Raw genomic sequence first — 16,566 nt, 5'->3', positions numbered from 1 at the left:
CCAGGCCGCGCGCATTAAGACATCGAAGAAGAAAGGGAAAAGGCATGGGCCTGTCGCAAAGAGGGCGAAGGCGAAAGTGCCCCCGCAAAAGCCATTACGAAGAACACGGGCAAAGGAACGGACACACATAAAGATACCTGTCCGCGCGCAAAAAAACCCGCGTGCAGCATTGCACATATTGTGACATTATAGGCAGTGTTGACGATGTTCCAGACGCTGCATTTGGCCTCCCCACGTGGCATCCTTCCGAAAGCGCTGTTCCCGACAAAACTCCACTTCCACTTATTTCGCCACCACTGTACACTTTCACTGCTGACACGAAAGGAAGTCACCGAGACGTGATCCGTGACGCTATTCGCACTCGTCTCCTGGACGATGCAGAGAGAGTGGACGATGTTCGGATCGACAAGGTCTGTGGGTACTTCAGTAAAGTTACCCGTGACATACCGTATTTCCGCAAATAAAAGGCCGTCCTCGTATACAACGCCTCCCTTGTATACAAGGCCGGGGCAGGGGGCGATTGAAAAAATAAAAGACCGTCTCCGATTAGAAGACCGGGCCTACTAAATGAGTCTTTGTTCTTGTCTTAAAAATGGAAGACCGTGCTCAAACTGTGGGAAAACATAGAAGACCGTGCTCAAACTGTGTAGAAGAAAATGGAAGAACGGGGGTAAAACTGTGTGGCGAGAAATAGAAGACCAGGGTCAAACTGGGTTGAAAGAATAAAAGACCGTCCTCGAATACAAGACCGTCTTCGATTATAAGGCCGGGTTAGGGCGAGGTTGAAAAAATAGTAGACCGGCCTACTATTTGTGGAAATACGGTAGCTAGGATAGAAGTTAATCGCTGCAAAGACATTGCCAAATATGTGTGCACACTGGACTTGACGGAAGAGTGCACGGGTGATGTTGACAAAACATACCGCGGTGACTGTCACCAACATGATAGCAGGGCACAACCTTATCATAGTGACTCGTGGCGCATTTGTGTGGGCAGCGATGGTAGTGAATATCTGAGGAGGCGAGACGAAAGATTCATGAATTGCTTGCACATTTGTACCAGTTGTACCCGGCTATGTGAGTGCCATGGTGACAAACGCATCCTTATTGAGCTTTGAGACATATGTCAGCAGGGCGTTGTTGCATCACTGACCTCTTGGAGTCATCCCGTGAATGGTCATTCCGTGAATGGTATCTTGCGCGAGTTTGCATCGCACGCAGCATCGCAGATCGTGTCGAATTATGCATCACACTGCAAAATTGCTCCTCTGCATGCAAGTGAATTTCATTGCACTTCTCAGTTTGGGAAATGCTCGATTATGATAATTCTGCGTGTGAGTGCACTAGCCCTGAACATACATATAGCTGACCCGTTTGTGGTGTCTCATAGCCTACCTCACGACCTTCTGCTTTCTTTCTGCATCACTTGTATCTTGCAGGTATATCATCCCGTGACGACCACAGTGAAGTCTGAATTTGAAGTTTGAAGATGCTTCAGCAACCACATCGTACTTTTCGCTTGCTTTCATTGTGCTTCTACTGTACATGTGTGTAACTTGTGGGGTATACTTGTGATGACATTGTATGCTGGCGACACGGTCAGATTTTGTCCATGCATGTAACATACACCTGCATGTTATGCATTGAAAAGGATCTGCTACTTGCGATCCTGGGACGAGTATCAGGTCAGCTTTGTCTTGTGTTGGCGGTACCAGATTGCTGTTCACTTCTCTATCTGTTGGATATGTGACTTTCTGCTAGTTTCTGGTGTATGGCGGCCACTTCTTTCCTTGTAGAGGGGACGGTTTCAAATAGGACACCGGTTGCAAACCGGAACGGACTCAATATTCACTTTCTCTCTTGGTATTTTGATTAGAAAACATATGTCACAGTGAGACTACTATGTGTTATACTCCGAGCCAAAATTTCATGGCTCTGCGATGACCAGAAGCGCCATATCAAGCAGGTGAGTTTTTGACGTGTTGCTTCGCACTGCGACTTGAGTTTTACGACTTTCGAAAAATCAACTTCTTGTCACAGGTAAACAGCGGCTCGCCTCTCGCCAATAAAGCACCGCATACCAATCAAAACTAATGGAAGCACACACAAGGCTTATTGTTACTCTATACTGGCCGTCGTGGAGCGATAGCAATTACCTAATTTCAGACCCAGAGTGAATTTGACGTGCACTCTAAAACGTGTCCGGTTTGGAGCCACCTCTGATTTGAACTTTTTTGAAGCGAAAAATTGGGCAACTTGGAGGCAATGGGTCAACACAAAGGAGTGGCTCAGTTCGATTGACTCTGGCCCCAGAGCAAACTACAACATGCCAGTTTCCTTCCACAAACATATTTCGAGTGAAAAATCAACGCTGATGATCGGTTTGGGTCTATACAAATTTGGCTGTCAAAACGTCCCGGTATCGAGCCGTCTCCTCTACCTTTATGATAATTACAGTTATTCTGTATTCGCTGCTTTCATGGCGTGGTCTGCAAACTGCAGTCCTTGGGCAAATGTCATGTTTGCTATGTTGTGCTTTGGCCGTCAGCTTGTCTACACGTTGTAGTTGAATTATTTTGTTTCACAACCGACTTCCTGAAGTACGGTGGCCACTGCTTTGCATGGCATTATACATGAAGAAGTCCCTGTTTGTGTCGTGTGCATGTGCGTATGTGTGCGTGGCCACGTGCGTGTGTCGTGTGCATCCGCGTGTGTGTATCTGCGTGCGGGGTATCGAGATGGGGAGCGCTGGTATGAATCAGTGTGTTATTGCAGTCTCATGGCTTCATACAGTACATCGCGCGCTTGTTCATCATGTTTACCTTCGGGGTTGGGGTGGGGAGGGAACGGAAAAAGAACTGAAATTATCCATATAAAAACCGCTCTGTGAGCGGTTCTGAAAAACCTTTACTGGAGCTGCCCTGTCGTAAAAATAGGAAATTAGAACTGGAGCATTGTCCCCCCAAATGCGAACTGATCCACCTAAATCGCGATGACAGGACCCGAACGCACCAGTAGCACGAGGTCGCGAGGGCACAGGATCACAGCAATTGTCATAGGGTAACACCACCGCTAGTACAGTACATTGCACATTGTATCAGTGGCAGTGTAACTTTGCTAGTGCACGTGGTTGGGAGTTCATCGACGACCATGGCCTATGGTCCGGACCAGCGTCCCCATCTGCATCCGCAGGCAGGAACCTTGTGCTACTGGTGCGTTCGGGTCCCGTCATTCGCGATTTAGGTGGATCAGTTCGCATTTGGGGGGACAATGCTCCAGTTCTAATTTCCTACTTTTACGACAGGGCAGCACCAGTAAAGGTTTTTCAGAACCGCTCACAGAGCGGTTTTTATATGGATAAAAACCGTCATGTCAGTGCCATTCCAAATTCATCCATAAAAGGCATTTCTGAACGCATTTTGTCCATAATATGAATGTTTTGTCCTCATTTTCTTCAGAATATTTGAATTATATGCTGGCTTCATTCCAATATTCCCTTTGTCCCTCAATATGCCATAATATGAACTGTCTCACAAAAATATGCGGAAATATGCGCAAGTATATTTGGTCGAGGCCTACTTCTAATTCCTACTTGTATACCCTTGTTTTCTGCACACTTTTGTGAGAAATCGCACCTCGATATTCCAGTGCTGTCATTGTATCTTGCTACCCTACCTTGATTGCTATATTATTTCCTTTGTTCTCATTTTGTTCTTTAGAACAACGGTGATTCGGCGTAGCTTTTATCTTAGTGCTATTCAGTCGTCATTGGAGTATGCAAGTAGCGCTTACGTCCACACCCTCAGTCCCTCAGTTCTTACTATTTCGATAAGTATGTCCGGCTATTTAACAGGTGTCTAAGAATAGTTTTTGGTTTCGATAACTTTACCAGTGCCTCTCATATTCTTAGCCTATACAATCTCTCCCACATTTCCGTCCGAGTCAATTTGAAGCTTTTTATTCTTGTATTTCGCTCTGTCCATAGCGGCACACGCAGCTCTCTCCTAAAAGAAATCCTCCATACTCGCTCCTCCAGTGCACTAGGTCCCAAATCTCTTTTTCTCTGGCCTTGCCTTCTGCCCGCACTAAAGCTGGTTTTTCTCGTCTTGGCTACATAGGTTCTGATCGGTGGAACATGCTGCCTTCCACTGTTCGCTCTTGTACAGATTATCGCTCATTTGTTCGTTCATGCTTAACCTTTCTAGGGGCTCCCGTAAGAAGACCATAGGTCTGTGGGAAACACCCTAGTAAAATAAATAAAATAATAATAATAATTTTAGAATTGCGATCAATAGAACGAGCTGAACCGACATTTCACAAAGGCTTTTATTGTTTTCAAAAAACGAGTGGATACGAAGGCAGTGAAGAACATGGAAGATTGATAAGGAATGATAGGCCTTGGTCTTCTGAACGCGTTTCTGAACACCACAAGGACAGACACCAGTGTTCAGACACCGTGTCAGAAATGAAACGTTATACGCGACATTACGGCAGTAGAAACGTTTCCTCAGCACAGCATTCAGCAAATCTATCTGATTTTGTGTGTACCTCAATCTGAAATATGTAAATAGGCGTCGAGGCGACAATAGTTTTAGAATTGCGATCAACAGAACGAGCTGAACCGACATTTCACAAAGGCTTTTATTGTTTTCAAAAAACGAGTGGATACGAAGGCAGTGAAGAACATGGAAGATTGATAAGGAATGATAGGCCTTGGTCTTCTGAACGCGTTTCTGAACACCACAAGGACAGACACCAGTGTTCAGACACCGTGTCAGAAACGAAACGTTATACGCGACATTACGGCAGTAGAAACGTTTCCTCAGCACAGCATTCAGCAAATCTATCTGATTTTGTGTGTACCTCAATCTGAAATATGTAAATAAGCGTCGAGGCGACAATAGTTTTAGAATTGCGATCAACAGAACGAGCTGAACCGACATTTCACAAAGGCTTTTATTGTTTTCAAAAAACGAGTGGATACGAAGGCAGTGAAGAACATGGAAGATTGATAAGGAATGATAGGCCTTGGTCTTCTGAACGCGTTTCTGAACACCACAAGGACAGACACCAGTGTTCAGACACCGTGTCAGAAACGAAACGTTATACGCGACATTACGGCAGTAGAAACGTTTCCTCAGCACAGCATTCAGCAAATCATTCCTTATCAATCTTCCATGTTCTTCACTGCCTTCGTATCCACTCGTTTTTTGAAAACAATAAAAGCCTTTGTGAAATGTCGGTTCAGCTCGTTCTGTTGATCGCAATTCTAAAACTATTGTCGCCTCGACGCCTATTTACATATTTCAGATTGAGGTACACACAAAATCAGATAGATTTGCTGAATGCTGTGCTGAGGAAACGTTTCTACTGCCGTAATGTCGCGTATAACGTTTCGTTTCTGACACGGTGTCTGAACACTGGTGTCTGTCCTTGTGGTGTTCAGAAACGCGTTCAGAAGACCAAGGCCTATCATTCCTTATCAATCTTCCATGTTCTTCACTGCCTTCGTATCCACTCGTTTTTTGAAAACAATAAAAGCCTTTGTGAAATGTCGGTTCAGCTCGTTCTGTTGATCGCAATTCTAAAACTATTGTCGCCTCGACGCCTATTTAAATAATAATAATGCAAGGAAAAAATTGGAGGCGTATCCAATTTCGAAAGAAAATGTGACAGCACCGACGCAATCCACACAGTCAAGTAAGCCAATTTCGTAACCGAACGTTTTCGTTCCCTTCTCACGACGAACAGGCGACGATACTGGAAGTGACAACGAGCGTAAGTGGGAGGAAGCGTGGAAAAGGATCTTGTAACTTATCTTAAGAAGCTAAAGAATGAAGAACAAAATATCAAAATATGAATTCGATCGCATCAAACTGACTGGTACCCTTCGTCCTAGACTCTATGGCCTTCCTAAAATCCATAAACCTACATACCCTGTTAGACCAATAGTATCCATGAACGCCTCCCCTCAATACTCTATCTATTTGATTGATTGATTTTTATTTCACGGATCCTCCAGAGGCAAATAGATGCCTATCGAAGGGAGTCTCCTAAGTAAGTATGGAAAATGAGAAATCTCGAAATGGCTGTGCATCTACCTACAGCCTGTTCAAGATTACTATTGCAAACCAACCGTGAAGGATAGCTTCGACTTTGTTGAGAGGCTTCGTGATAGTCCGGTCCCTCTCAATGCACACATGTGTTCCTTCGATGTTGTAAGTCTCTTTACGAATGTTCCTATTGATGAGACTATTGACATCTGTACGGATGTATTGTACCGTAACGATGATGTTGACACTCCATGGGTATCTGAAGCGGCGTTTCGTCATTTGATGCTGTCAGTTACAACTGGTGTCGAATTTTCGTTCAACGATGTGATGTACAAGCAAGTGGATGGTGTGGCGATGGGATCTCCTCTTGGTCCCGTCCTCGGCAATATATTCGTTGGTTATTGTGAGTGCAAGATTGATGAGTCGCTTTGGCCCGCGTTCTATGTGCGTTTTGTTGACGATTCGTTCACTCATTTTGACAGTGTTGAGGGCAGTGAATTGTTTCTCGATGTGCTCAACAGCCTACATCCTTCCCTTCGCTTTACTTGTGAGCACGAGCAGTCTAGTAAGTTGTCATTTCTAGACGTGCTTGTAGAGAAGACCGGCTGTGAAGTGTTGACTTCTGTGTATCGTAAGCTTACGTTCACTGGTCAGTACATTGCCTTCGATTCATATTGTTCGTCTCAATACAAGGTCAACTTAGTTCGTAACCTCGTGGACCGTGCGAAACGTGTTTGTTCGCCCAGTCAATTGCAGGCCGAGCTCGATTTTCTTATCTGTTTTCTTGAAGAATGGCTATCCGGAATTCTTGTTGCCTACGTTTCTGTCCATGGAGCAGAAACCGATATCGTTGCTGATTGGTCCATCTCGCTGTCCCGTCTATCTATGTTTGCCACGGAAGGGGCAGGAATCGATCAAAGTGTGTCATGAGGTCAAGTCTATCGTCCGTCGTACTTATTATGCAGTACACTTTGTGCCAGTCTTCACAACAATGCGTGCGTTCACGGTGCGGAAGGACGTCCTACCAACCCTCCACCTCAGTCATGTTATCTACAACTTTGAATGCCGACATTGTGCTAGTCGGTATGTTGGTAGGACGGTTCAGCACCTGAACGCACGTATTAAACAACATACTCCACTTCACATCCTTCCACCCAGCGCAACATCTGAGAGGCCCAAACGCGGGAGGCCTCGGAAAATTCCATTACCTACACGGCAGGATAGTTCCCTGCCGCTGTCTGCCGTTCCGCCTCTGACATCGGTGTTGGACGGGCTTGAGCTTGGCAGCTCTTTAGAGGTACGTGCGGAACCGCCATTGGTGCAGCCCTCGGGTGTGCCTAAGTCTGTGCCGCTGGGTGCTTTGCCTGGGGCTGTGCCTCGCGTGGTGACAGCACCTCTGCCTCCCCCTGATCCTCCTCCTTCGAGGTCTGTGTTGGTGGGGACACATACTGATGTCACTTGGGTCTTTTCCCCCTCCCCAGGCCAGGGGACCTGCAGGCAGTTTCCGGAAACTACCAGAGGTGAAAGAAAGTGATCAATTTGGAAAGGATTGGGAGAACTTCACGAGGTGTTTATCGCGCTGGAAACAAAGCGTCTCTGTAAGTTTGTATCCCTGGTGATGGTTTGGCCTGGAGAGCAGTATATAAGTGGTGCTTTCCAGGCACAAACTTCCTCAGCCTACTCAAGCTCAACTGATGAGGGGTGAATTCCCCGAAACACTGTGAATTGAGCAGGGAGTGGTGCTCTCTTTCAGGTTTGCCGAGCGGAAGGTGCGACGTGCTTCTCGTGTGCTCCGAATGGCAGTCGTGAATCAGTCAAGTGTCAAGTTCGGCAAGAAGCGTGTGCTCCTCGTTGGAGCGACCAACTTCGTTGTCTCCTCGTCGGTTATTTAAATATTAATTTTCTTGTATTTTTAATTATACAGAACAAAGACAATCAAGGCTTGTTTAGTAATAGGTTTTTCATTTGACCCGACGAGACCACACGACGCTTGCAGACCACAGCACGAACAGTTCACCAGCCACACTCCACGAAAGCAAGTAGTGTTACTCCTGACAAGTCTTGTTTCGTTCCATAAAGTTGACGGGGAACTCATCAGAGGAGAAGCAGTTGTTGAGTGAAGGGGTTAAGCTGAATAATGCTATTTTATAGAGAAGATACCGGCGCAAGGTGTAAACACTCAACTAACTCACATATGTGACAAATCAACACAAAAGGAATAGTGCAGAATGGAGGTGTTATGAACCCTACCAAACACAACAATCACAAGTGCTAAATCAATCACAGTGAGAAGGAGAGGTACACAGGAATAGATTGCGCTAATCTACACGTCACAAAGAGTACTGAGGTGGTGACAAAGATAGGTGAAAAGTAAACGCCAAGTGAAAGCCAACAAATCATCACGGACGTCTAACGTCACATCTAAAGATTGCTAACTGCACAAGACAAATACTTCACGAACCTCGATAATTGAAATTCAGCCAACGCTAGGTGAGAGGAAGGCTGCTGGGTGTGACATAGAACTGCTGGCTGCTGGGGCGTCGTATCCATCCAAATCTTGACTGCAGGGTTGGCGTCTAACGCTATACTCCGAGCAGCAGATCACATCCTTCCTCAGATCAATGGCAGGTTTCCTGGTCCAGGAGAAGTCTTAATTCTTTGTTGCCATCTTCATTAGGTCCGTCAAATAGTAGTAATAGGTTTTTCATTTGACCCGACGAGACCACACGACGCTTGCAGACCACAGCACGAACAGTTCACCAGCCACACTCCACGAAAGCAAGTAGTGTTACTCCTGACAAGTCTTGTTTCGTTCCATAAAGTTGACGGGGAACTCATCAGAGGAGAAGCAGTTGTTGAATGAAGGGGTTAAGCTGAATGATGCTATTTTATAGAGAAGATACCAGCAACTGCTTCTCCTCTGATGAGTTCCCCGTCAACTTTATGGAACGAAACAAGACTTGTCAGGAGTAACACTACTTGCTTTCGTGGAGTGTGGCTGGTGAACTGTTCGTGCTGTGGTCTGCAAGCGTCGTGTGGTCTCGTCGGGTCAAATGAAAAACCTATTACTACTATTTGACGGACCTAATGAAGATGGCAACAAAGAATTAAGACTTCTCCTGGACCAGGAAACCTGCCATTGATCTGAGGAAGGATGTGATCTGCTGCTCGGAGTATAGCGTTAGACGCCAACCCTGCAGTCAAGATTTGGATGGATACGACGCCCCAGCAGCCAGCAGTTCTATGTCACACCCAGCAGCCTTCCTCTCACCTAGCGTTGGCTGAATTTCAATTATCGAGGTTCGTGAAGTATTTGTTTTGTGCAGTTAGCAATCTTTAGATGTGACGTTAGACGTCCGTGATGATTTGTTGGCTTTCACTTGGCGTTTACTTTTCACCTATCTTTGTCACCACCTCAGTACTCTTTGTGACGTGTAAATTAGCGCAATCTATTCCTGTGTACCTCTCCTTCTCACTGTGATTGATTTAGCACTTGTGATTGTTGTGTTTGGTAGGGTTCATAACACCTCCATTCTGCACTATTCCTTTTGTGTTGATTTGTCACATATGTGAGTTAGTTGAGTGTTTACACCTTGCGCCGGTATCTTCTCTATAAAATAGCATTATTCAGCTTAACCCCTTCACTCAACAAGTGCTTCTCCTCTGATGAGTTCCCCGTCAACTTTATGGAACGAAACAAGACTTTGAAGAAGGGCTGAGGCTTCCTGCAGCTTCATCTGTGAAAAGAATTCGGGTGGACACACCCATTCCCATAGCGCTGCATATCACATCCGAACCAGTTCCGTTATTTTACAACGTTTCGGCACTTGGCCATCATCAGGTAATAACAATGAATACCGTGGAAGCCACACAAGAGCAGTATATACGCAGAGTGTAGCGCCAAAAAAGATGCGAATTATGTCACCTAGTATGACAGAGAGAGAGAAAAAGGCGCAACTAGCACATCACGGAGGAGAAGCAGCAAAAGGTAGCGCGCATTGTGCTCTGTGAATGGCGTTGCACAGAGTGTAGCGCCAAAAAATAAGATGCCAGTTATGTCACCTCTATACAGAGGGGGGGGGGGGGGGGGAGAGAGAGAAGGTGCAACTGTGCACATCACGGAGAAGAAGAGCGCGCCGTTGTGCTCTACGAAGTGAGGGTACATGCCAAATAATTATGGTGTTAATTCTAGCACAGGATCTAGGAGGGGAGCACGGAGCCCCATGAGTCAATGCACTATGAGGTTAAAACTTCCATGCCAAACTGTTACCACCAGGGACGCGACGAGGCATCAGGAATAGAATGGTTTTGAGTGACCCGCCTCATATTATAATTATTCAGTGATATTGAAGTAGCAGCAGGGGAAGCTGAGAAAATTCACAACAAATCCCATCCGGTGCTTATGTTCACATGGGGCTTGGCATCACGAATCTCAATCGCCTCGCGCAGTTTTCGACGGGCTCGATCAGGCTCTCTTCCTATTACTTCAACTGCAGAGAATGCACTTTGCCCATAGTTAAGCTTACATCCAGGGTGAGTGGTGCGAAAATGTTGGCCCCATGGCTTGTCGAGTTCCTGGCGTCTTGCCTCACCATTATGTTCTTCCAGGCGAGTTTCCAGAAAGCGGCCAGTCTCACCAACATATTGTTCCGGACATTCTTTGCACTTCAGCTGATATACAACATTCTTCTGCATACATACATCCTGTCCCCCGGATATACACGAGATACATGGCCCCTTTGGGCGACCTCTCTTTTTCGGTTGTAGCGGATTTGCAGCCTTGACACATAGAGGAGGAACGAGGGCGGAGCGACACAATGTGCGCCTCAGGCTACCAGTGTGCTCATATACGACTCTAACCGGAATTTTATACTTTCTGATTGCTTTATTCACTGCTTGATGTACTTTATCTGACTTATATGGAAGCTTTAGAAATGCGCAGCATGGGTTGGCATGGCGACGACGCTTTAAAGCGTCGTCGCCATGCCAACCCATGCTGCGCATTTCTAAAGCTTCCATATAAGTCAGATAAAGTACATCAAGCAGTGAATCCGGTTAGAGTCGTATATGAGCACACTGGTAGCCTGAGGCGCACATTGTGTCGCTCCGCCCTCGTTCCTCCTCTATGTGTCAAGGCTGCAAATCCGCTACAACCGAAAAAGAGAGGTCGCCCAAAGGGGCCATGTATCTCGTGTATATCCGGGGGACAGGATGTATGTATGCAGAAGAATGTTGTATATCAGCTGAAGTGCAAAGAATGTCCGGAACAATATGTTGGTGAGACTGGCCGCTTTCTGGAAACTCGCCTGGAAGAACATAATGGTGAGGCAAGACGCCAGGAACTCGACAAGCCATGGGGCCAACATTTTCGCACCACTCACCCTGGATGTAAGCTTAACTATGGGCAAAGTGCATTCTCTGCAGTTGAAGTAATAGGAAGAGAGCCTGATCGAGCCCGTCGAAAACTGCGCGAGGCGATTGAGATTCGTGATGCCAAGCCCCATGTGAACATAAGCACCGGATGGGATTTGTTGTGAATTTTCTCAGCTTCCCCTGCTGCTACTTCAATATCACTGAATAATTATAATATGAGGCGGGTCACTCAAAACCATTCTATTCCTGATGCCTCGTCGCGTCCCTGGTGGTAACAGTTTGGCATGGAAGTTTTAACCTCATAGTGCATTGACTCATGGGGCTCCGTGCTCCCCTCCTAGATCCTGTGCTAGAATTAACACCATAATTATTTGGCATGTACCCTCACTTCGTAGAGCACAACGGCGCGCTCTTCTTCTCCGTGATGTGCACAGTTGCACCTTCTCTCTCTCCCCCCCTCTGTATAGAGGTGACATAACTGGCATCTTATTTTTTGGCGCTACACTCTGTGCAACGCCATTCACAGAGCACAATGCGCGCTACCTTTTGCTGCTTCTCCTCCGTGATGTGCTAGTTGCGCCTTTTTCTCTCTCTCTGTCATACTAGGTGACATAATTCGCATCTTTTTTGGCGCTACACTCTGCGTATATACTGCTCTTGTGTGGCTTCCACGGTATTCATTGTTATTACCTGATGATGGCCAAGTGCCGAAACGTTGTAAAATAACGGAACTGGTTCGGATGTGATATGCAGCGCTATGGGAATGGGTGTGTCCACCCGAATTCTTTTTTCAGAAACAAGACTTGTCAGGAGTAACACTACTTGCTTTCGTGGAGTGTGGCTGGTGAACTGTTCGTGCTGTGGTCTGCAAGCGTCGTGTGGTCTCGTCGAGTCAAATGAAAAACCTATTACTACTATTTGACGGACCTAATGAAGATGGCAACAAAGAATCAAGGCTTGTTTGCTGCTACTTCAAGTTTCATGCTCTCGCAATCATCAGGCAACACCTATTTTTAAATTAAAAAAAAATCGATTTGAAGTTTTTTTGGCTTGGGGTTGAAAATCTTTCTTTCACACATGCACTTTTCTGATTTCTTCTCCAGTGTATGTTACAGCAACAGCCTAGTTGCTATTTCCAGTGTTCTGGTGTCACATTCCATGGTACAGTCGATTCCTGGCATAACGAACACCAGTGTGCAAGTGAATTAATTCTTTCTAGGCGAAGTTCGTTATAACTGAGATGCACGTGCACTAGCCATTGGCGGACTATGCTCGGCCAATCGTCAAATTATGCTTTTGATTATGCCACAATTATGCCAACAAATATGCTGAATTATGCTGAATTATGCTCGGTTCCAATATGTATTCACGCTGTACATAGATGATTGGGAAACCACGCATACACACACGGCCATGCCCTAAGCATAATTTTTGTCTGAACCGAAAGATTATGCCGACCTTACACGTTGGAATCCGTATATTATGCCGGAGCATAATTTTTTGACGAAATCCCAAGATTATGCCAAATATTATGCCGGCATAATCCGCCAAGGGCTAACTTGCACTAACCTTATACAAGCAGCACGTCACGACTAGCATGTACAGTCAACTTTGCTAATAACGACTGCGGATATAACGACAATTCGCGAATAAGGACACTTTTTTGATGCACCACCGAGTGTCGTTATAAGCGAAGTTGACTGTATGGGTGCAGGGACAAGGACAACAGTTTTCTATTATCACGAAATTCGCTATAATGCGAGTTGGTAACAGGTTAGAACTACCGGTGTTAGTATTACAGTAAAACCTGTCAAGGCGACCACTTGGATAAGGCGACCACCTGTTCCAGAAGACCAGTGCTACCAGGACCGAGGGATGCTAATTCCAGTCAAATGACCCTGGATAAGGAGACCACCTGGTAACAGAGACCAGATTTTAAAGTCCCATGAGCGGTCGTCTTAGACAGGTTCCACTGTACTTAGAAGTGGAATGGACTGTAGATGTACATGGTGCTTGTACTGCCCATCCAAATAACCAGTCACAGCTGTTCTCATTTCAGTCTTATTCCTTATCAGTCTGGAAATTCAACTAGGGTAACCTGACTGCGTCATACCACCGTGTTGTTTTGAATTCAATTGTCCACCAATGAAATCGCTGCTCCTTCTCACGGACTCATCATTCCCCTCCTTTCTTTTATCCCCCTCTCACCGCCCTTTCTTTTCACTTCCACTCCAATATTCGCTATCTGAGTGTTATTGAGCATCTCTGCTCGTTTGATCCTGCGAATTCAAATAAAACAAACAAACAAACAAACAACCTTACTTGTTCACACAGTGCTTACCTCAGCTGTGGCCATCTTGCTGACTGCTGCCGTGCTGGTCGTCGAGCTTAGCAACGCACGCGCCGTAGTACTAGTAGTAAAGTTTGTCGTTGGTAGTAGTGGCTGACTGAGCCGAGCGACTGCGGGTAGGCTGAGGTGGATACTGTACAAGTCGTTGGCCAGCGGCGCGGTACCAGTCCATGGGGTTTATCACGCCAGACGTACATTGTATACTCGTACAGCTACAGGTGTCGCATAGCCGTTACTCAAGACAGAAAACTGGCGAACGCTGCGCTCAGAGGAAACTAACTGTTACATGTACATTGCAGTAGTGCTAAGCAGCTCTCGGACAAGGAGTTAGAACACTCGCCTTTTCAACGTGTACCATGCAGCACAGGGAAACGTTGTGGGAGGCGTGGAGTACTTCCGTGACTACAACTTTACATTATCTCTGACAATGGGTTCTTGACGTTCCCTTGCCCAAGCCGTGAGACATGGCTTCTCTCTCGCCCGTGTCCAAGCAAATACAGACATTAAACTTTACCGGCAACAACTGCTACTGCCACTGGTGACTAGAGTTGATAGAGTCTGAACTGAGGTGAGACAGAGGGAGAGAAACGTTGCTTCTGCATGTGCTTCAAAGTAGTCACCAGTTTCTAGCCGCGTGTTTCGCCTGTGTGAGTGCCGAGTGAGATGTTGTGGCGAGACGGTAGCTATGGGAACGCCACAGGCGCGGAGCAAGAGCAGCTGAGTCTCCCTGGAGACGAGATTCTGCATGCCGATTCTGCATGCCTAGGAGGAGTGGTAACATAACATTTTTGGTGTAAAAAATGTACCTCGGTGTTACTGTCAAGGATCTGCTACTGCTAGGTTTCAGGTGTAATGTAGAATTATGTCACCAGCGTTCCCTGCACATGCTCATTACTCCAGTCCCATTTAGATGTACATGTACATGTACTCAATCTGCGGACAGCATGCTGTTTCGTTCTTTTTGAACTCATCAGCGCAGCACAGAGAAAATGAGGCCGAACCTGATAGCAATGGAAATAAAAATACATGTAGGTGTAGGTGTACGAGTACTAGCAATCTAAATTTAGGTGCCTGGTACACGATTTCTCTTTCGAAATCACCGAAATGTTCAAAGTTACACCGAAACGGACGTGTTGTGCAACGTGTCGTGCAATACTCAATAGGTGCCATGGCATTTGGCGTGTGACCAGTGACCAGTAGTGTGACCTAGCGGCTGCGTAGAGCTGGGTTTGCAACGCTGATCTCAGGTCTCATCAGCGGATCTCAGAGGTTGCAGATGATCGCTACAACAGAGTCATTCGACACCTGTTTCCCAAGGATTCCACAAATGAGAGTCCTCCGTTTTCCAAAGATTCCTAGGATCCTCCAACTGCAAATGGGTGCATATGAAAGGCAGTCTAATAAAGAAGACGAAATGAATAGATTGTCCCTGTTTGACTCGTATTTTTGGTTTTGTCTCCACTAGGTGCTATTGTCCAGAATTCTGGATGACATTTCACACAGTTTCATTGCACCAAGATTAGTTCACGTCAAATCTGCCACCAAGGCACCTAACCGCGTTATCTAGCCTTCGCTTGGTGAGAGTGAGTCTATGATGTGATGTTCTTGGTGTACCAGTGGCAGTGACTGTGTGGTGCATGGTACAGTACATGTTGCGAAACTTGCTGGCACGTTGTTGTGTTGTACTGTCGTGGGCATGGAAATCCGGTCGAATGACCGAGGCCGGCGCCCTCAGCGCCAACAGAACGTTGCATGCAGTGCACATGTTGACAGATGCGACCAGCACGCTGCAGCGCGCATAAACCAATGACTATGTGTCTACCGCTTACTTACGGCTGCATGGCCAGCGCCCTGAGCCGGGCCGCTAGACATGCGACCGGATTTCGATGCCCACGACAGTACACACAACTACACCCAACCTCGTGACAACCTCTACTCGGGTATAGCAACAACTCACGGGAAAAGGATATGATCTTCAGCCCCAGGAATCATTTCACTGCATACTGGCAAACCCCCCGCGAATAATGAAAATTCACAAGTAGATCTACATGCACAATCATCAACGTGTGCGAATCTGCTAAACAACTCTCTTCCTTATGTTTACTCCAGATGTCTAACTATTACATAACACTATGTAACACTGACTGTCACTCTGGAAGCTAACAGTTCTGAGGCTGTTGTTCAAATAAATTAATTCCTATGATACTGAACGTGCACCAGATCTTTGCTCCACTTACAGCACATACAGTATGTACAGCGCTGGCAACTGAAATCCGACCCCTGAGCGGTGCGCTCACATCGCAAAGACCCAACACGCGATAGTAAAACTACGAAAATAAAGACCGCTAGAATGTGAACTCATCATTTCAGTTGCCAGCACTGTACGTACAGTCAACTTTGCTAATAACGACTGCGGATATAACGACAATTCGCTAATAACGACTGCGGATATAACGACAATTCGCTAATAACGACTGCGGATATAACGACAATTCGCTAATAACGACTGCGGATATAACGACAATTCGCTAATAACGACTGCGGATATAACGACAATTCGCTAATAACGACTGCGGATATAACGACAATTCGCTAATAACGACTGCGGATATAACGACAATTCGCTAATAACGACAGAATGTCCATGCCCAGAGCACAGTCACATCCAACTGTAATACATAATAATGGGACTTCGGGTATAACGACACTTTTCTGATGCCCCGCCGAGTGTCGTTATACGCGAAGTTGACTGTACATGGAAGGCGGAAGGCAGTCGTAGCACAGCACTGTA

Source organism: Sycon ciliatum, chromosome 10, assembly GCF_964019385.1.
Source record: "Sycon ciliatum chromosome 10, ocSycCili1.1, whole genome shotgun sequence".
NCBI lineage: Eukaryota > Metazoa > Porifera > Calcarea > Leucosolenida > Sycettidae > Sycon > Sycon ciliatum.
Note: the sequence above shows the minus strand (reverse complement) of the source record.